The sequence below is a fragment of the Crotalus tigris genome, unplaced genomic scaffold, assembly GCF_016545835.1.
Source record: "Crotalus tigris isolate CLP2741 ecotype Arizona unplaced genomic scaffold, ASM1654583v1 scf7180000017624.2573661763:2888555, whole genome shotgun sequence".
Taxonomy (NCBI): Eukaryota; Metazoa; Chordata; class Lepidosauria; order Squamata; family Viperidae; genus Crotalus; species Crotalus tigris.
This window is the reverse complement of record NW_024096519.1, coordinates 968,036-990,417: the sequence shown is the minus strand read 5'-3', so window position 1 is coordinate 990,417 and position 22,382 is coordinate 968,036. Positions and strand designations below refer to the sequence as shown.

Below are 22,382 nucleotides of genomic sequence, written 5' to 3'. Positions count from 1 at the left end.
ATAAAATTATTAACCAGATGTCAAAAACTTGCATGGCTTTGTCAAAAACCAGTATGTTTAACCCACCCATTTTACTCTTTTCTCTCCCCATTTTTATTAAACCCATGAAAAAAATGCATCACTAAAAATCGGCAGTTTGCAAAAATGAGACAGGTTATACTTGGCCCATTATCCATGATTTGCCATCTAGAGCAGGGGTCCCCAACCCCTGATTCATGGACTGGTAGTGGGCCATGGCATGCCAGAAACCAGTCCACACAAACAAGCAAAGCCCCATCTATGGGATAAAGGTAGTACATGAAACCACGCACCCTCCGGTCTGCAGAAAAATCTCTCCCCATGGAGCTGGTCCCTGGTGCTCAAAAAGTTGGGGACCTCTGATCTAGTGTTAAAAGAAATCTCATCTTCATAGGTGCAAGGAAGCAAAATTATTTTGATACTGAACTTGTTTGCCCTCAATCGGCTATTATTACAAGAAGTTTGATCAAGAAAGCTTCCAGGAAAGTATTAGTGAAGCCATTGCATTTACAGCACTTTTTGTCTAATCCATCCATATATTTATCCAGAAAAGGGGGAAATCAACTGATAAATGTTTTCTCCATTCCTAAGTAGATGCTTCAAAAATATATCCTGCAGTACCTTTTACCTTGTATACCAGGAAATCAGGCCAGCCAAAATATTCCAATGCAAGTTGAATTAAAGATGGAGTGTCAGAACTGTAATACAGCTTTAACTCTCAATTTTCTGGCTCCTTGTGGGTTTTAGGCAGACCCTTCACATTACTTTAATGTCGGGAGTGTGTATGTGTGTGTGTGTATGTGTGTGGTTTAATATTTCTAAGAGCAGTAAATTATTTCCAGCATACATTTAGAAGGGGGGGGGAGACAAATTTCTCTTGTGGTTAGTGACCACAAAACAAAATAAGAAGCAGAAGTACAGAAGAAGTTATTTAAGAAAGGGTTGTAGAACTTTAAAAACTTAACTTTGATGTCTTAGGAAAGTAAAGTTAAGTTCAGCTCAAGCCTCTGAAAGAAAGGAACAAATAAATATTATAATGTCCACCATGCCCACAAACCATTCTGTTTTTGGATAACATATAAGTGTTGCAAACAGGAGAGGCATCATACTTCCACATGTTCTCTTTCCCCATGATAAAATGAATTACCAAAAAGCAAATCAGATAAATGAGCCTAAGAACAATTTCTGTCAAAAAAAAATGGAAACAAGATGAGATTAAGCCAGCCTTCTACTTCACATTGTTGTATCTATGCATGGAAAATTATTATCATTATGATACAACTTCCAGTTGTGAGCAGCTGCAGTTAGTGAGTCAGCTATTGCGTATACAGTATGGCCCCATTATCCATAATCCCCCCTTTTTGACCCTCTGATGTCATCCAGCCTAGCTTATGATGGGTCATTATCAATTCCAATAAGTAACCAGTGTGTGCAGGGTGACAAAGTTCTGAAAAAAAAAAAGCTTCTTGACACATTCTCCTATCATCAAGATACTTTGGACAAAAATTCTTTAATCTTAGAACATACTATGAAGACAGACAGACAGAGAGACAGTTATGAGTATCCAAAGACACTTGTAATCAGAAATGTGTTGAATTTCAAATTGCAAATGGAAGACATCTCTGTAAATTACTTCTATCAGAAAAGTGGGAAACTATTGGAGAGTAATGGTTTGAGAGAAGTAGATGACTGCCCACTTTCTTGATTTCTTCCACAGCTTCAGAAATCACACTGCTGAATTTCAGCAATGGACCAGCAAAAATGATGTTGTATTTTTCAAAGTGGAGAACATTGTGAGCATTCTGCATGCATACTTTTCTGTATCATTCTACAAAGAGAGCAAAAGCTTACTTTTTACAAACTAGAAATTTGGAGAAGATAGTCTACTTCTTTCCTTGATGTCCAATAATTAAATCTGTGGAGATTAAAAGAAGCAATCAAAGGCAAAATGCTTGATTATTTCAACAAAAATGCACATATCACTGGCTTCTTCCACGTACAAAAATAATTGGGGTGCCCAGACATGAAAAGAGATGTGCGCATGTCTATTTCTCTACGTGTGTTGAATCTTACAATTTATAATTGCTTGTTTTCTATTCTACTTATAGATAGATCTATGCCCGACAATTGAAGAAAATGATTGTCCCCCTGTAGCAAATTAAAGGTAGCAAGAGTGAGCATAAAAATTACAAGGGGATTGAATAAATGTGGATTGAACAAAAAAAATGAGCAATCATAAGACAAACAAATTGTGTTGGTTTATTGAAAATTGAATCCAAAATCCAAAACTCTGAAGGCAGATTGAATGAATGGAATGGAAAGTCAGAACCAAGAAAGTAATGCTTGGATATAGTTGGTATGATCATCAAAAATGGATGAAACTTTAAAGAAGAAAAGACAGTTGTGTTTGGACCAAAGAATCATTTGCAAAGGTAGAAAGATGTGGAAAGATAGAGTGAATGTGTTGGCATGTATTTCCTTTTTATACATGTCTTTAATTTCTTTAGCTTACTATTTCTTACTCCTGGGATGTATATGTCAGGCTTCATATGGCATGGGATCAGGTTATCTGTGGAACCATCTCATCCAATGGGATTGGCCCATCCTACTCATTCCAGCCTGAGCACCAAAGAATTGAGGCCTTTGAACTATGGTGCTGGAGAAGACTCCTGAGAGTCCCCTGGACTGCAAGGCAATCAAAACAGTCAGTCCTAGAGGAGATCAACTCTGACTGCTCTTTAAAAGGCCAGATCCTGAAGCTGAATTCAAATACTTTGGCCACCTAATGAGAAGGAAGGACTCACTGGAGAAGAGCCTAATGCTGGGAAAGATCGAGGGCAATAGAAGAAAGGGACGACAGAGAATGAGGTGGTTGGATGGAGTCACTGAAGCAGTAGGCGTGAGCTTAAAGGGACTCCAGAAGATGGTAAAGGACAGGAAGGCCTGGAAGAACATTGTCCATGGGATCGCGATGGGTCGGACATGACTTTGCAACTAACAACAACAACAACTCATTCCAGCAGAGGAAGCTTCTTCAGATCCTGTCAGCCAAGAAATTTCAGCTGGCAGGGTCAAGGAAAAGAGACTTCTCTCCTCTTTCTTAGCTCCTGTCCTCTACAACATCTTGTGTCCAGAGGTGAGATTTGCCTCTGCCATTCTGCAATTCTGAAATTGCCTTAAAACCTAGTTCCGCCAGTTGGGTTGAAGCCCCAATGGGGATGCACTATACTACATATGGCTGACTGAGTAAGAGGCAAAAGCCCAGTGCCATTATCATACATGATCTTGATTTTTAATCTTTTATTTTACTTTGTTAATCTTAACTCTTTTAATGTGTTTATGTTTATGCTTTTATGTTATGTAAGCCTCCGAGTCACTCTGAGAAAGGGGAATATAGCTTTAATAAATAGAATTTACTGCTTAATAGGAAAGAACATAGCATGATTGATATGTGTATATTTGGATAACTAATTATCCCTTATTTACTATTTGGTTTTTCAATAGCCAGTATTTCATTTACAGTAGAAAGACAATAGAAAAAGATTTGATAAGCAATATAAAAGTATAATATTATGTTTCCTTTCAAAATTGATAATTATAAACCCCTTTTTAGGTCTCTAAATGTACCGTTATGTTTCAGAAATAATTAAATTTTTAAATGACATATTGGCTTGTCTCCTAAAAACAGATGTTCTCAGATGTTAAACATTTGATAAACTTAAAATTTGGGGAAACCGTCCTTTCAAAAAAAATTCCAAAAATGTTTTAATTATTGAGACATGCATGGAAGAATTCTGGGATAGAATGGATAAAATAATATATTGGATGTTATATCATTTCACCACTACCACCACTAAAAAAAAGTGATTCAAAGCATTACTCAACTTTCTGAAATATCTAGCCAACTTGATTTTAAGAACACAGAATAAAATACATTTCAGCAATTAAAATAATTAGAATGAATCTTCTTTGAACAGAGGGAAGTCCCTTTTAGAGTTAGTTTGATAGGGTGGTTGTGAAATTCCCTGGACAGGAAAAAAAACTGTGAAATCTATGAAACTCTCACATTATCTAAGGGCCAGATGAACTGAACAATGAAGATACTTGATACATACTAGAGATATAACTCGTTTAAAGAAAGGAAGAAGTGGTATAATTTTTCCTATTTGAACAAAAGTATCTGTAAAAGGAAGGAAAAGTTAAGTAGGGAAGAGATAGAAGATGAATCATTGGTAGTTTATCTCATAAGTGGCACTCAGCCCAGGTAACTAGAATTCAATAAAGAAATGTTTATATCACTGAGAAAGACTGCATCAAAGCTTCCATCTCTGGAACACTGCTCTTTCTATCACTTGAGTCTTGCTAAAGTAGCTCAATGTTTTATCATAATAAATCTCACACCCCCAACTCTTCGCAATTGGCAGTTTTCAAAAGTACCACCCATCAGTGGTCCTCAAATTTCTGCACCCCTATTCCCATAATCTATGTAATAATCACACTGCAATTCCTGGACATTCTCCCTGTACCACTACGGCTAAGCCAGCTGGCTCTGTCTTTGCTCTTAATGTGTTAATCAAATTCCAGCCAAATGAGCTTCAGCAGAATTAATTCAGAGACTGTATTTTATTAGCCAAATTCCTTTTGATTTTATTCTGGAAGGATCTCATTCCAGATGGCAATTTAAAAGACAATGTTGCAGCAAATTAATGAACTTATCCAGGGGATCTTGCATCCTAACCAAATGTTACCCCACCCAGTACTTTTATTCAAACTTCATCACTAATAAATTGCCAGCCATTTTTATCTTAAATTCTCAAATCCTAACAATTTCTGGTTCCCTTCAAAGGAACATCACTTAGCTATTATTTCTCCATTTTTACAATAGATGTCTATACCAAGACAGCTTTACATGACTATCCTAACAATTACCCCTATATTTTGATGCCTCTCATTCTACAAAATTGTAAAAGAGTGGTAGCATTGGATAACATTATTGATTTGATGATATTAAAAAAATTGCAGTAAGATCAAGATCAATGCTGTTTTATTTTATCCAAAACTTCACAAATACGGCTTTTTTTTTCTTTCTTGAAACTGTCTTATGATTAGTAGTGTTGTTGGGTGATGTCTCGGGAAATGGCTATTGCTATGTAATAATAAAAGATGAAGCCAATATAAGACATTGATATATGCTTGCTGATATCAAGCATTCCATTTCCTTTTTCTATATTTGAACATGAAAAACCAGAGAAAAGGATGGGGAACCAGTGGTCTTCCAATTAGTGAACTACAATTCCATGTATCCTTCATATTGGCAATGTTGGTTAAGGTTGCTGGGAATCCTAATTCACCAATATAGAGAGCGATAGACCACCCTTTTATTGTTTTAAGAGTGAGTGAAAAAAACTTTATTGATTAAGTCAATTGATCATATCTATTATACAAAACTAATACAAAAATGCAAATACATTCAAAGAAAAGAAAGCTTTATAATAATACTTGTTTTAAGAAAGGAAGACTGATGATGGATATTAGTCTATGAATTTGAATCCTGGAATTTGTATAAGATAGCTCTAGACAGAATATTAGCATGCTGGAAACCTAGGGAAAATCCACTAAGATCCAGAAAGTAAAAGAACCTTATTCTAAACCTGGGAACAGTAAATGATGATACCATTTCTACTTGTGAGGTCCATAGATAACATAATTAGGTGAATATTATTGCTATGCAAGAACAAAGGAATGCAGTATAGGAAGGAATTAGCACTTTGCCTATAAATGGTCATTATCTACAGTTTACCCTTGAAATTATCAAGGATACAGATAAGGCAGGCTTGAGCTCACAAGCGTGGGTAGTTTTGACAATATTCTCTGCTAAACTTCTCACTTTCATAGTCTCTGTGGCTCTTGTTTATTTAAAGCAGGGGTTCTCAACCTTGGCAATTTTAAGACTTGTGCACTTCAACTTCCAGAATTCCTCAGCCAGCAAAGCTTTAAACCCCTGATTTAAAGTAAGTTGTTTTAAGAAATAAACAATGCAACAAAAAATACTGTGCTCCAAACAGAATGACAAACGGGATTTGGAACTGTCCTACACATGGTAATACCAGAGCAAAGCCTCCAGTATTTGGTCCAGATATCACACTATACCTAATCTGCTGCCATATTTTTATAACTTCTTTAATGTAACCCAGTGGCTGAGGGCAAGCTAGGAAATCTTCAGTTTTGTAGCAATATAAACTATGCCCTTGTACTTGAAATATCTGCTATCTTTCATACTTAGTAAAAGACAGCTGGAATCAGGACTGAATCCATGCAGGTGGAATTGATAAAATTTTTTGCTCATTTTGTTCAATTCTCAATGTCTGCAGTCATCCAGTGTAATTTTGCATTAGGCTGTGTAATGTTCTTCCTACCAAAGTCACTTTATACCACAGGTCGGCAACCTGCGGCTCCGGAGCCGCATGCGGCTCTTTGAGCCTTCCCCTGTGGCTCCCAGCCTCCTCTGCCTTTGCAGAGAGAGACAGAGACAGAGAGAGGCAATTGCACTTCCCTGCTTCTCTCTCTCTCTCTCTCTCTCTCTCTCTCTCTCTCTCTCTCTCTCTGTGTGTGTGTGTGTGTGTGTGTGTGTGTGTGTGTGTGTGTGTGTGTGTGTGTGTGTGTGTAAAAGAGAGCGCACTCACAGTATTCTCCGAGGAGCTGAAAAGCTTTCTGGGCGGAGCTCCTCCCTTTGCTGCGTCTCTGCAGGAAGCAGGAAGCAGGAAGGGCAGGAGAGAGCTAGCTAGCCCAGCTAGGCTGACTCAGGAATTCTGGGAGTTGAAGTCCATGAGTCATAAAAGAGACGAGGTTGCCTACCCCCAGCTTGTTGGAGAACAGCTTGAAGCTTGCCAGGTGAGCAGCAGATAGGAGGGGGGGGAGAAAGAGAGAGAGAGAAAGAGAGAGGGAGAGAGAGAGAGTGGGGGAAGAGGAGTGGCAGACCAAGGGCAGATAGAGAGGGAGGGAGAGAGAGACCCTTTTGACATCTAAAATGAAGATAAACTGCATATATCCTTTTTTTACCTTTGTGTGTATGTAATTTTATTCTCTTAAAGCATTCTCTTAGTGATCATTGTTTTAATAGTATGGATATTCCCAAGAGTCATATTTTTACTTTTATTTTTAATGTGTGTGTGTGTGTGTGTGTGTATACACATACACACACACACACACATACACACACACACACACCTATAATAAAGGTAAAAAAGGATATATGCAGTGTTATCTTCATTTTAGATATCAAAATGGTTTTGCGGCTCCCTGTGTTTTGTTTTTGGTGGAAACGGGTCCAAGTGGCTCTTTGAGTGTTTTGGGTTGCCTACCCCTGCTTTATACCCACCTTTTCAATATTGTTTCATTTTTATTTTGACATTTCCTTAAACCAGGACAATCATAGCAAATACGTAATTAATAGATAGATTAATGTTTAATTTATACTTTAAAAATTTGCACAATCTATTTAAGGTATGAAATTCTTGATGTTCCAAGTACAATTTATTAAATCTAGGCTGAATTCAAAAAAAAATTCTAAAAGATTTCTTTAGTCTACAGCAAGCAATGAGGAATCTACCCAATAATGATTCAAGATCTGAGATATGATTATCATGAAAAGACTAGAGAGCAAAATTGGTTAAATAAAATATAATACAGTGGTTAAGGTGGACAGGATCCATAAAAAACCAGGTTCTAGTCCTGCCTTAGTTTGGAAGCTCATTAGGTAATATTAGTCAGTCCATCCTATTTTTCTGACAAAGGGAACAACGATAAATGAAGCATGTAAACTGCTTTGATCTATCAAGATAAAATATACATTTATATATTTTTCATTTCTTTCTCTGTCATCATATTGTGAAGATACTTTCTTCAGAAACCAAAAACTCTTTTGCTCCATTCCTAGTTACAGAATTTCATGAAAGGAACCCTATGTGCAGCCATTTGGCATACTAGCTTATTTGAAAGTGATTTTGATTTTTGTTGAACTGGGTGGTATAGCCAAGCACAGATCAAGTTTTTGAAAACAAGTCCAACCATCCAAATCCTAGAGAGTTCTTGGCACCTTTGATACTTAAAAGATATAAAATGAGTCTTGAATAACTGGGCAAAATTATGCAGATCACATTATGTACAGTAATGCTCTAAACAACTAACCTGCCACTCCTAGACAATGTAATGTTATTAAACTAACGGGTATTGGGGCACTCATCACTTCTTCCATCTGGATCCCTAGCTTGCCATTAATCCTAGATCTTCAGGGTCAACTACATATTTTCACAGCCTAATCTTACATGTATATCTATTCAGAATAAGCTTTAATGTAACATCAGAGAAGATTAAGAAAATCATTCTGTGTTATTATTTTCATATAGTCTAATGATGACACTCATTAATTCTGAAGCCAAAAACCTCACTTAACCTTATTAATTTTAATTGCATTCTACCATTTCACCAAGTGCCTAGGCTTTTTTTGTCACTAAAACCAGTAAAATAAATTAGGCCAAGATATAACAACTACTCATGGCCATTCAGTAGCAAAATAAAATTTTGTCAGACATTTTCTAGCCTATAAGAGACAACATGGCATTATGACGGAGCTCTTGAACTGAGACTGAAGATTCTGGCTGTAGAGCACCCTCCAATTTTATCTCTGCTACAGCTGTATGAGATAGGATGGACTGGGGCAGAGTAGTCACACTGAATTCACTGTCTGAACTGAGGACAAGTTTGAACCTGGATCTGTAATTTTCACATCTGCAGCACAACCCTTTCTAATTGGTCCCAAACTTTCCCCACCATTGCACATTTTAATTTTAATCTTCAATTGGCCTCTTGAAAATAGTCACCAGTCAAATTTCTTTTAACATTTGAGTCCCTTTAATGGTAAGCATTCTTTAGAACTCAGCTCTCCATTTTACAAGCAGGATTAGTAACTGTACTGGATTCCAAAATATCAAAAGTCTTTGGACAAGCATCCTAAAGATATTTTATTCCATCACTGGACTATTTCATGCTGCAGTCAAAGCACTGCCTGGTTCAAGTAACATCATAATGTGGGTGGTTTGCAAATAAGAGTTTACAACTCATTTTATTCTGTGAACACAGCCAACTAATTATGGTTTGTAAAGCCTTAGTTCAGTGTGTTGAATAACCCTACCCTTGAGTCTGCCCACTGAGCACAGGCAGGTTTACTTCTGTAAGCAAAAAAAGACAGAAAGAAGCCAAAATAGGCTGATATGGAAGAAAATGTACATGGATTCCTGCTTTCTTTCTTTTCTTTTTTCAACCTTTTTTTAGAAGGGTAAGATGTTCTACATCTGGCAATATCAGAAAAGAGCTTTGCTCATAAATCATAGCCAAAATGTGTTTCTATCAACCCACCACCATCACCTTGGGACCCATCATATGTTTCACCCTTCCAGAACTGAAGATCAAAGGACTGTTCTTTATATCTAAGACACCTAGAAGAGGCAGCAGCCCCTTCATCTAGGGAGAGGATGTCCTGGATTCAAAGGCAATCCAGAAACCTTTCAGAAGTCTCCTCTCCACCCTGTCATCAGGTTTTTGTTCCCGAAAACAATCCTTGCAAGTGAAATTCCAAGAAAGCAATTCCCTTTGTTTTAGAGAATGGCCATAGCAATAATAAGAGTGATTTGGTGCAACATGAAAAGGAAGGAAAGCTTTTATTATTTCATATTATTTCCAGAGAGATAAAAAGCTAAACTAAGTGACTCAACCTCAGGTGTTAGGCAAGGAGGAGGAGGAGGAGGAGGAGGAGGAGGAGGAGGAGGAGGAGGAGGAGGAGGAGGAGGAGGAGGAGGAGGAGGAGGAGGAGAAAAATGCATACTGTAAAATATATGCAACCTGTCCGGTCAATATGTTAAGCCATTTCCTTTCTACTCTCTATCTTGATTTTAAAAATCTTTGTCCCCTGTTAATCACTGGATGCAAAAAATATCTTCTTCTCTCCTTCCTTTAAAGGTAGTCTAACATTAGCTAGATCAGTTAATAATTATGCATTTTGCAAACAATAATATCCACAATATGCTAAACTATAAATCAAAACACTGCATTATGATTTAGTCTGACAAACAGACCTCATTTGAGGACCCTATTAATTTAAGCAAAATCTCAAAAGTGATTCATTCATAAATTGGTTGATTCTTCATGGTAACTCTATCTTAGCTGAAATGGAATTTGTAATTTCTAGACAACACAACAGCCAAGGCAATGCAAGGAAAAAGGTCAAAAGAAGGACCTGGAGGTGATTATCATTTTTTCACCATGGCTCCCCAGGAAGTCATATATAAAACATACTGCTTGTAAATAAGGGATAGAGGATAACATGCTCTTGGATTTCAGATAGCTAATGAATAGGAGTATGCAGATGTGTTGGTCTAATTTGAACAGATATCTGAATTGGAAAATTACTGAATTATTGAATTATTGAAATGAGTCAAGTTCAAGGTGATCTTTGAAAGAGACTTTTGCACATGCACAAAAGCCAATTCAACTGTCTAAAACAACTCAAAAGAACCTCTTTGATTCCGGATCACAGCTTCAACTTACTTCATTACTTCCAGAAAGTTAGTTTGATTTGGAGATTTTATTAAATGTTATTCAAAATGAAATCAAAACTTTGCACAGTCTTGCCAGAGAAGGAAAGCAAAATAAGGATTCTGTCCATAGTTGAATTAGGCATGGGGGAGTGAATGCTTCCTTTGGTTTCAGTGAAATCCATGAACCTTATGCCATCAGTTCTGTAGTCCATTAAATCATCACTTAGTGGGATTGGTCAATCTCTGCCAATTCCCTTTGTGTCTCCTGCCATCATGACAAGAGATGCATGGGGAAGAAACCTGGTCCCTCTTTCCTTCCTTCACTCTACATTTCTAGGAAAGTGGGTGAATGAATGAGTGTGTATGTGTGTGTGTGTGTGTGTGTGTGTGTGAGAGAGAGAGAGAGAGAGAGAGAGAGAGAGAGAGAGAGAGAGAGCGAGAGAGAGAGAGAGAGAGAGAGAGAGAGTCCAATGGTTTTTGAAAAATTCTTTGTACAGCACACATGCCAATAATGCTCATGGAGCATATCCTGTACACCTTTACCACAGGGAATGGCATTAGTTCTTCAGCTAGCACTTTGAGGATTAATGTCTTTTTGATGCTGAGAGAACTGATACAGAAGAAGCCACTTTTCCTCCTTCTTTATGCAACCTATGGGTTGTAAGAGAAATAGAGGAAGAGTGAAGCCGAGGAAAATAGTTTCTTTGGTGCTAGTTCCCAATACTACAGAGTGCTCTGCTATCCCAATAAAATTATCTTTCCCAATGGATTAGGCATTGGTTAGAAATGGCTTTGCACACTTGCTCATCAGTCTTAAGGAACTCATGGTGGAACATATCAAAAACTATACCATACATACTGCACTATTGTGTCTGCTAGTTGGTTGGTTTTATCTGAGGGAGAGGGATGGTTAAAATACCCCCTCCCCCTTACTTTCCTGATACCATTCTATTTTCTGTTTCTGTTTTCAACTCATTCCACATATTTCTGTTGCTATTCCTCCAAGAAGAATGCAAGAGAAATAGAAGAAATGCTCTTTGGGGGACAACCTCTCTCTCCCATTGCCAAAGGTGACTGGCCCTGAACAGCCAGTGACTGAGGAGCAAGACTGATGCTCACAATAGGCCTTAGATAACCAAAAGGAACAGGGAGGCCTTTGCCTCTAACCTAACCTTGATAAAATGTGCAGCACATGAGTGCCAACACAACTTTTGCTGAAAGAAAGAAGCTATAAATGCTGCTTCATAAGTGAGCAAGAAAGCATGATCAATGCTCAAAGCTTTTAAGTCTTTGGGAAACTGTGGAGGTGTGGTTCTAAAGAGGAAGGGAAGGAGCTGGGTTTTTGCTGGACCTAGCAAATAGTTCTTTCCAACATTAAAAATGATTGCACTAATCCTATTCACAAAAGAATACAAGTTTAAGTTTATTTTGCCTATCTAGATGGAACTTTTCAAGATCCAACTATTATATATTATATACAGAAAGGATCTTGCTATATCTGCTATGCAAGAGATTGCCAAGAAAAGGAACTTTAAATCAGCATCATAATTCAGCATCGGGCTAAATATACAAAGGACAATGAACACTTACGTAACTATATGTAAGATTGATGCTTCTCCTCTTCATTTCTTCCACATCCTCTTTGATGTTTTCTTTGGAAGAAAATTTCTATGCATCTCTCCTCTTAAGAAGCCCATTTGCTGCTCAAATGCTTCACCTTGTAATCACAATAATTTAACTGTTGGGGAAGTGAATCCTCCTAATGTCTCTAGCAAGTATATAGCAATATATGAAATGCTTAATTGGAGAATTTGCATATTTTCCTTGTTAGACATGTCAGCAGTTCTCAGTGAAATGCAATGGATTTCGGGAAACTGACAATCACTTCCAGTCCAAAATAGATGTTTGTTCATGGGAATAAAAATCCTAGATGATCATTAATGCAAATAATCCAGCTCCTGGCTTCTAAATATAGGTGTGTGTGTGTGTGTGTGTGTGTGTGTGTGTGTGTGTGTGTGTGAGAGAGAGAGAGAGAGAGAGAGAGAGAGAGAATATCAATAGCACTTAGAGCAGTGATGGCAAACCTTTTAAAGACTGAGTGCCCAAACTGCAACCAAAACCCACTTATGCATCGTCGAGTGCTGGGTGGGTGTGGCCCATTGGGTGGGTGTGGCCCATTGGGTGGGCGTCACTGCAATGGTAACAGCAGACCGGGTGGGACTAAAAAATTCAATCAATCAATTCCAACTTTGCAAGATCTTTTTTTTTCCTGCAAGAAGTTGAAATTGATTAATTGAACCTTTTTTTTTTTGCACATGGCGGTGGAGACCTAAAGCAAAAAGGTTTTATAAAACCCAGCTGAAGGCATAGGACTGGGGCAATGGTGCACGTGCCCACAGACAGGGCTCTGAGTGCCACCTCTGGCACCTGTGCCATAGGTTCGCCACCACTGACTTAAAGTTACACGCCACTTCACAATGCTTTACAGCCCTGTCTAAGCAGTTTAGAGAGTCAATCTGGGTCCTCATTTTACCTGAAAGGCTAAGTCAACCTTGAGCCAGTGAGACTTGAACTGCCGAACTGCTGGCTGTCGGCAATCAGCAGAATTTACCTGAAATACTGCATTGTAACCACTGTGCCACCAAGGCAATCCCACTGATGGCAAGAGAGTCAAGAAATTATGCAGCTGACGTGAGATGGGAAGGAAAACAAACTAATTCTCAAAAGATTTTATTTTGGTTTTAGTTGAGGAAATAAATGCATATGAATTATATTTCTCACATGGAAATTTACCAATAGTTTCGGCACCATGAAAAGTTACTGAAACTTCAGGACAAGAAGGTTGATACTATAGGAGCTTTGCCAGGGAGCAGAGATGTCCTATTGATCATTTCTCAGGGAAAGGAAAGCAAAATTTCCTGCTCAACCTGCCCTAGCAAACTCAGCCTTTGACTGATTGTTCTTGCTCCACTTCAAAAATAGTGCCTCCAGGTTCTTGCAACAAAAGCCACAAGTTCTGCTCCATCTGAAATGCATCCTAGCAAGTAAAGGCTGGCTATAAGAATCTAATCTGATCCTCTTGGCCATCTGAAGTTGTTGTGAGCACATCATGCATTTGGTTTTTGCTCATTGGTTTTCAGAGTTACTTCCCTTTTTGGCAGCAGGGATCCCAGGGCTATTCCCATAGGCCCCAAATTTATCCTTTGGAGGACAGGGAAGCCTTTAATAGATTACCTGACATGTTCCAACCATGGCTTAAAACTTAAAGCACCTAAGATGTGGAAGATGATACAGTAGAAGGGACCGCTATATTCTGGGGCTGGGCCCCATAAAGCTGTCCATGACTTTACCCCAGGAGTGCCATCTGTTTTTCATTTCCACATGGCCATAATCTCCCTTCTGCTTTTTTGGGTAGAAATATGGTCACTAGTACTTTTTTTTAAGTCAGCATACTTTTCTGCTAAGTCCTGTGGTGCCTAATAAGTCCTTTGCTGTTGCTATCAAGAACCTGCTGTTGCTATCAAGAACCTTCCTAGGTTGAACAATTGCAAAGATGGGACTGTGAAACAGTTATTGTAGAATTCATATCAGCAAGCTTTGAATCCATTTATTTGGAAGACAACTGAGACCAAGGGCTTTTTTGCTAGGATACATGCTAAAATATAACTGGGGAAAGAGGGCCCAGAAAAATATACTTTTTCACCAGACTTCATAGCTAGCAATGTCAATTTTAAGTACCATGTTTACCCGAAAATAAGACCGGGTCCCTTTTTTTTTTGCCTCCAAAAGAGGCAGGTCTTATTTTAGGGGGATGTCTTTTATACTCACCTCCAATACTGACATGTCCGCCCAGTTGGTCCACTTCTTCTGGCTGAAGGAGTTGCTTCATTCTGCAGCTGCATTTTGGCCTGCATTTTGCGGAAGGCCACTGCAACCGATTCAATCTATAGCTCGATTCTCGGCTGCAGAGGTCTTGCAGAAAGGCCTATGACTGAGAAATACAGGCCTGGCTGCAGAAGACGCCTCAGAAGAAGTGGGCCGTCGAGGAGAAGCCTGGTTGTCAGGTAAGTGGGGGGCAGCTCTACACCCCCATCCCTACCCTAGGTTGATTTTAGTCCTCACCCCAAAATTAGGGCTTATTTTTGGGGTAGGGCTTATATTAGGTCCACCCCAAAAATCAAGCTAGGGCTTATTTTCAGGGTAGGCCTTACTTTTGGGAAAACACAGTAGATAATATTTTGAACAATGTTCAAAACTTAAACAATTTTAATTCCCTGGCCATTTAATCAGATTATTCACCATCCTTTTTTAAAAATACTATTCCTTCACATATTAAGAGAAGGAGAAAGGGACCTGTTCTCCAAACTGAAATAAACATAAATTTGACAAAAATTTATATCTCCTAAAGCAGAAATTTTATACCTGTGGCTACTGAGAAATGTCCCACGGAGTCTCATTCAGCAATTCTGTATTTTCTTGGAATCAGCTAAATGATGCTCAGAGTAGGTGGCTGTGGAAGTGCAGGTTTAATCCATTAATATAGCACGTCTCATTGTTACATTTTCTATTACAAGCAAACACTGTTACTTTATAAAATATTAATTATGATGTAGTTTGGATCCAAAGATGGCAATATCCACATAGATACTGAAGAGTTTAAAATAGTTATCCTTAAAATTGATTTAAGTCCCACTCAAATTAACAAAATTAAGAAAATGAAGGCAAAGTATGGATCTATCCCAATAAACAAAAATCACACACATCATAATATAGAAAGTAAGACAAATGAGAAGACTGGGGCTAATATTTTCACATTTGCCTGAATTTGGAAGCTACAACACCATCAGGAACATCTGTGCTGTAAGCTAGACCGGGAGGTTGAAGAATCCTCCATAAAAAGGCTGTGGCAGATCTTTTTAAAAAATCCTGCCAAGAAAGCAATATGAAAATGTCCATGAAGTCATCAGGAATCAAGCTCAAGTTGAAGGCAATATTACCTTAGCCTATAAATATTAAGGAAAACATAGGTTTTAAAATTGTACTGGGCCCCATGTAAAATCCTCCACATTCCTTCATTTATTTTTGTCCATGTATTCTTTTTCTTGTGCTGGGAAAAGGTTTTATTGTTTTTGTCCCAAAATCAAAGCAAGTTTCTTTTCCCTGCTCTCCTTCCTTATTCTGTTTAAAAAAGGGGAGAGGAAAAAATCTGTCATTACCCCCATTTCCAGATTCCTGTTTGAAATTCGTGATTCAAGCCTGAGGACATTTAATAGCTGGCTGGATTAAATATAGCAGACTCCAGCCTCCATTCTCTTTGAAAAGACAGGTCTCGGGGTTGTGCCTAAATTCACAGGATGAAAACTGATCTACGATACATGTTTTAAGTTTAGATCTGAAGGGAGGGGGTGGTGTGGGGAGGAAAAGCCGCTCTGCTCTGGATCTGGTTTATATTGGTGTAAAGCCCTTGAAGTTGAAAGGTGCTTCAGGAAGCTCATGAAGAAGAAAAGAAAAGAGGGGAGGTGGTATGTTTGCTGGGGGAGAGATGCACCAGAGCAGCATAGCAGAAATATTTCATTAACTTGCGTTAACACATGGCTCAACATCCCTCCTCCCCTCATAAAAGAATGGAGGGAAAAGGAACCCAACATACCTGCCTATTGCCAGCTTTCTCCCCCCCCCCCACTCCCATAGTTAACCCTTTCTGGATTCAGCTACATTGTCTGCCCCAAGATTTTGCTGGCTCATTGAAGGATACAAAATACAAAACAAATTGAAGTAAAGGAAAAGTGATTTCTCTTTAGAAAAATATTTTGAGGTGCCCCTTATCTACTTCATTTGTATAACAACACTGAGAGATAGGTCAGATTGAGAAAGAGTTTGGTGTGAGCCTATCCCAATGTTTGGATTTGCATCATGTTAACCTACAGAGCCAGCTTGATGTAGTGATTAAGGCATCAGGCTAGAAATGGAAAGACCTTGGGCATGAAGACAGCTGGACGATCTTGGACCAATCATTCTTGCTCAGACTTAAGAAGGAGGCAATCTTCACAAAAACCTTGACAAGAAAACCTCACAGATTAGTCCAGGTAGATTCTGAAAACCCAACATGATTGAACAGAGGAAGAAAAAAAAAAAACCCACACTATGATTTACTCATATCACCCAATTTTGAGAAGGCATCTAACTGAGCCCATACATTAACTACATGGGCTGAATTAATCTAATAGGCTGAGATAAAATGTGGTCAAACTGCGGTTCAATTCAAACTTAACTAATGAGATTTTCTGCCTAAAGGATATTAGGTTGAAAAAAGTTCTAGAAGATGCTGGAATCCTCCAAATATATTGATGTTATCTCTCATAAAAGTCTGACAAAACAGTATTAAATTATCCTGGCTTGGGATGATGGGCATTGAAATTTAATGAAACTGGAAGGCAAGCTAATCCAAAGTAATCTGGTTTAAAGTGTAAATATTTCAAAACCATTGTTTAGAAGTTAAATCTTTGAAACTTTGCAGTAAAATTGGCTAATCACAAATATAGAATATTTTTTTAACTTAAAATTGTCCACCACATCTAAATGCTTGCATTTTTCTGGCAAAAATAGAACTGAAGGTAACAAAAAGTGGAAACAATGGGGAGGGGTACCTCTCTTGTGCTGGCCTGGATTATTAGCAGTTGTAGTCCAACACATCTGGACAGCACCAACTTTGGGAAGAGCTCCTTGGTTTCTATTTTATCACACACACACACACACACACACACACACACACACACACACCAAAACGTCTTTCACATCTGTTGCCATGATCAAAGGACACTGGAAAAAGAATCATTTTAAGGGGAAAATGTGACATTATGGGATCTTATATGTGCTTGATCAGAAAGCAATGCTTTTGAATGAACCCCTAGTTTAATTGGTATGCAGAACTATGACAACAAGTATGCCCAAATACACTGGATTCATACAACTCTGTGAGCTATGGTCTGCATAATAATTTTTACAGATTAAACCAAGACTGGCTAAGTTCACTAACATTTAACTCATAAGCAAGCAAGCTATACTTTGGTTTAGACTACTATTAAATTAGGTTATAGTGCTATGGCACCTTAAAGGTTGACTGATAAGTTTCTATTATGACAGAATGGGGGATTTAAGAAAAAAGCTGCAAGTGGAAATGTATTTCTGTTGTGTTCCATTTGTGTTTCTTGGGTATACTATTATTAACTATGAAAAAGTCTACAAGGTTCCTGAATATCCTTGTGATGTCCATTTTTAAAATTGTAAATTATATAAAATAATAAGTCTGGAAGTGACTGGCTAGGTAATCTAACACAAATAAAGAACATTTAAATGAGAAGACTGAAGAAGTGGTAGGGAAAAAAAAAGAATTAGAAAAGGAAGCGTCTTTCTTTCCTGAATAAGATATGTAGAAATAATTACTTCTGCTATAGCCAGTTCTAGAAGGAAATTTTATCAAGGCACTTTGAATGCTTAATGGCTTTTAATAGTTGTTATCTAAAAGCTTGGTTACACAACATAAAAGTGAAATAGTGCTTGGCTACCTGGTGGCTCAGTATAAACCAACCTTATTTTTGATCCAGTGAGTTATGATTCAGTACGTTTATGACCATGAGTTGTGACATCCCGGACTCAGTTAATTCAGCATAACATATTCAAATAACCATAAATACACCCCGCCAACATCACTTCAGAGTAGGACTCATCCCTGAAAACAATAAGTCCAAAAGAAAAAAAAGAAATACAAACTTTACTCCCGAATCCCTCCTGAACATTGAAAAATCTAGGTGTCGCAGGGAAATTCACTGACTCAGGGGTAGGGGAGGAGCTTATTCCCAACATTCTGGCCGCAAATTTAAAATCAACTGATTGAAAAGAAGGGGGAGAGAAACCGGAAGCCCAATGTAGGGCTACAAAATAAGGGATACACAAATAAGAACGACCTTGAGATAGTAGCAACGAAATACAGAATACTTTAACTCTCTGCGCCCACCTCCTGAACGTGGAGACCTCTGTGTCCAGATCTCGGGAGACCGAGTTCTTGAAAGAGACCCTCAAGGATCGATTCTTTCATAGCGTCTGTAGTCCCACGCGTCTACGCTCGCCAGAGCTCACTCCTTGAAAAATTAGCCTATCACAGTTTAGGCCAACGCAGCGCTAGCCCTGAAACCCGAAAATGGGGTTAATGCTACAAAACCTGCTGTAAACGAACTAATCGAAAAAGATTCGGAGTTGTACTGACTCTTTATTAACTCGTGTAGTGGAAATCGTATAAGTCTTGACAGCAGAAGAGCAAGTCAGCGGGAGACGAGAAAAAGTTGATAGAATTTAAGCAAAGTGTCCGACCAAGTAGGGACTGACAGAAGCCAGTTTCTCTTTCGCTGCTTTGTGATCGGGCAGGAGAATCTCTCTTTTTACGCCCATGTCACTCATTTTGTCACTCAAGATTATTCCTCATGTGGATCATTCATAAAACATTCATATGGAGCTTTAGTAATCATCGTGGTTGATTTTGCAGGGAAGCAAGAAAAACAAAAAATGGGACATACTTGTACTGGAATGTCAGTCATTCAACACAGCAATTATACAATGCTAAGAACACCAAAGGGTCTCCTTTTTTAGCCCTGAACCAACAGATTTTATCAGAACTTTAGAGTACATCGGGAGGAGACCCACTCCTCCCCTTTTTGGTTAATAGGCAAAAAAAAATTCTACCTCTTCTCAGAAAAGGAAAGCTTGTTAGGTCCCCTCACAAAAAGGTCAGAAGGTCCCATTTCTCTCTGTAGTAAGACTCGCTGGTTTTGAAGAAGTTAACTTTGCAAAAAGCATGTTATGGATTAGGATTGCCGCCTCGTTTTAATTTCCCGATGAGGTATCAATTATAATTTCTCTGTGTGTGAAAAGTGCCTTTTTGTCAACCGCAGGAATCCAGGAGAAGAGAGGAATAGAGAGGCGACGTCGACTGGGGGGGAGGTTTGCTGAGCTCAAGCACTCAGCCTCTATATACTGAATATACTTCTCTAGTCGGACATATCCAAATAGTTGCCGCGGTTGCCGGGGCTGTTCGGAAAAGCCACCTTCTCCAAGGGTTTCAAGCCCTCTAACTTTTCTCCTGGCTTTCTAAGAACCAGCAAAAAAACAGCGGAGTAAGTGTGTGGTTGTTTCCAGGCCCACCCGCTGATTTCCCGGAGGGAGTAGACCACAGTCTTAATATCGCCAAGGTCAACAATCTGGAACTCCTAGAATACAAGAAATCTATGGGAGGTCCACACAAATCCCTTCCCCCTCCTTTCTCATTCAAAAAGCTGCTGAACCTTAAAAGGGATTAAGGTGCTGATTGGTTGATTGGTTGATTGATTGATTGATTGATTGATTGATTAGGAGTTTTGGACTCCTAGCGACCACATGGATAGATTTTCTCCATGATCTATCCCTATCCTGTTTTTTCAGGTGCACTCATCACCACTGTAACTGATTCCACCTTGCTGCTGGTCATTCTTTCCTTCTACCTTTCCCAACATTTCCAAAGTGTCTTTGCATAATGTGCTTGAAGCAGGATAATTTAAGAATGATTATTTACATCTCAAGTGGGAACTCTGGGAGAAGTTGCTTCTATTTTAGAAATGGATAACTTAGAATGATGTTGATGCCAAGGAAGAAGAAAGAGTTCAGCAAGGTCAAAGCTCTTTCTTATCCAGCAAAATGAAGTTTTAAAGAGTAACAATGCAACCATCCCATAAAAGTAGTAGTGTAACTTATATACTATAGGAATTTACTAAAACATTTACTAATCATAAAATCAAAATGTTTGATTGTCATATTTTTACTAACTACAATAAAATTTAAATTTAAACACAAAAGAAAATATAGCAAAAATATATAGAATTTGAGTAAAAGAGTCCATCAGCATCTTCTTAAGGTTAAACCTCTATTTAAGCACCTGTGTGAAATGTGGATCAGTAAACTAAATGCAGATAGACTTCCATAGCCTGTTCTCTTCTGACAACAGAGGAATTCTGGGAGCTATGGTTCCAACCAGTCAACTAAACTATAACATAAAGGTCCTGGCTTAGTGCATGCATTGTTATTTGTTCGATACAGTGTGCTGGATTGATACCAGAAAGTCAGTCATGTTAAAGTCCAACCTACCTTTCAAGTTATCATGGGGAAAATGGGAAGAGGGATGCTACTTTGAGTTCTGAAAAAAAGAAAGGGTTCCCAACCTATTCGAACTCCAGATATTGATCATGAGCTCCCAGAATTTTCATGCTCTTTTTGGCTGATGACACTAAAATTTGGGGAAATTAGTTTAATTTGGCAGTTAAGACAGCAACATATGAAGGCAATCAATTGCAACTTACTCACAAGCTGTAGTTCAACAAATTATACTTCAGCAGTATATGTAAATTCAAATTACCTTCACATAATTCATCCTAATTTAAATGTTCCTTAGTCTCATTGTTTTTAATAGGAAAATTAAGTGCCTGCGTAAGACAGCAAAATTGCACTGAGAGCATTTGTATAAATACACTACTGAAATCAAGAGTAGTTAAAAATGCTTGACTTAAATATACACTTTCTTCATGTTCTATATTTTGACATCTTTGCTGAAATTATTGAGGCCTGGATCCGGATGAGGTTCTCCAGAGGTGGACTGAAGGTTAATATATGATTATTCAGAAGTTAAGTCCTCTTTTCTCTAGCGGGGCTGCTTCCTGAGTGAATGATTATAAAATGGTGCAGTGAAATATATTTCAAGAGCAGCTTTTGAAAGAGACTCAAACTATATAAAAGCTGTGGCTTTTATAAAGTAACTTGGAAGTAGACTGCTATTTTCTACTGCAATTTATTCAGGTGAGACTGTTGCAGATGATAGACTGATGCTGCAGTCTTAATGCTTACTATATTGACAGGTGTTTTCAAATGCAATGCAATATACTTAACTGGGGTACTAGCAATTATTCAGTTTCCTTTAATTTCCAGTGGCAGAATAGTGAGACTGTCAATTTACCGAACACATGTTAGTTTGGTAAAAAGACAGTATGGTATACTTTCCCCCAAATATATGAATCTTTAACCTTAATCTGTAGAATGGGCACAGTGGTTACCCTGAAATACAGGGTATATATGCTATAAACTATACAAACAGGGTAATGTGGTACTTTTAAAGTTAACACAATTATTATGGTAACCAAAACCAATCACATAGTCCATTTGTATGAGACTTTAGATGCTGTAATATTTTTTGCTTTGTGGTTTTACAGCAGTCACAGCAACAGCACACTGACTACATTGGAAATTAAAATGCTAAGCAAAGAAACTGCTTTAAATCTATTCATTTGAATCCCTGGTCTCATTTATTCATTGACTTTTCTTCAAGAACTCATTTGAGTTCTTTCATAACCATTGCTCCTCCCATTTTATTCCTATTACAATGATCTTCCTGGGTGGAGATTAGAACAATTGACCCAATTCAATTAGTTTCCATGGTTGCTGATAAATTTGCACTTCAAGTTTCCATAGTCATATACCACCCCCACTAGATTATACTAGCTCTCGTAGATAGTTGATTGATTGATTAGTCTTATGACTGTATCAAAATATAAAACAGAAATAAAATGCAGAATACACATTTTGGATAAAATAGATAAAAGAAAAATACAATAATAAAATACATATGTTTAATACAAAGAATCAGCATTCAGGTAAATACATCACCTTTATGGATGCTCCAATCTGTTCAATATAATG

At 38.0% G+C, this 22,382-nt stretch overlaps 1 protein-coding gene across 5 annotated transcripts in view; it reads right to left on the bottom strand.

The window, feature by feature from the left end:
* Nucleotides 1–22,382, bottom strand: part of TWIST1 (twist family bHLH transcription factor 1) — a 170,857-nt gene that overhangs the window by 127,648 nt on the left and 20,827 nt on the right. For 4 of the 5 annotated variants that reach the window (XR_005555385.1, XR_005555384.1, XR_005555386.1 and 1 more), the window contains exon 2: nucleotides 15,033–15,120. The exons of the other annotated variant lie outside the window; for it this stretch is intronic. The gene's annotated coding sequence lies outside the window, so the exon portion shown is untranslated. The remainder of the gene's footprint in view (nucleotides 1–15,032; nucleotides 15,121–22,382) is intronic. 5 annotated transcript variants of the gene reach the window in all.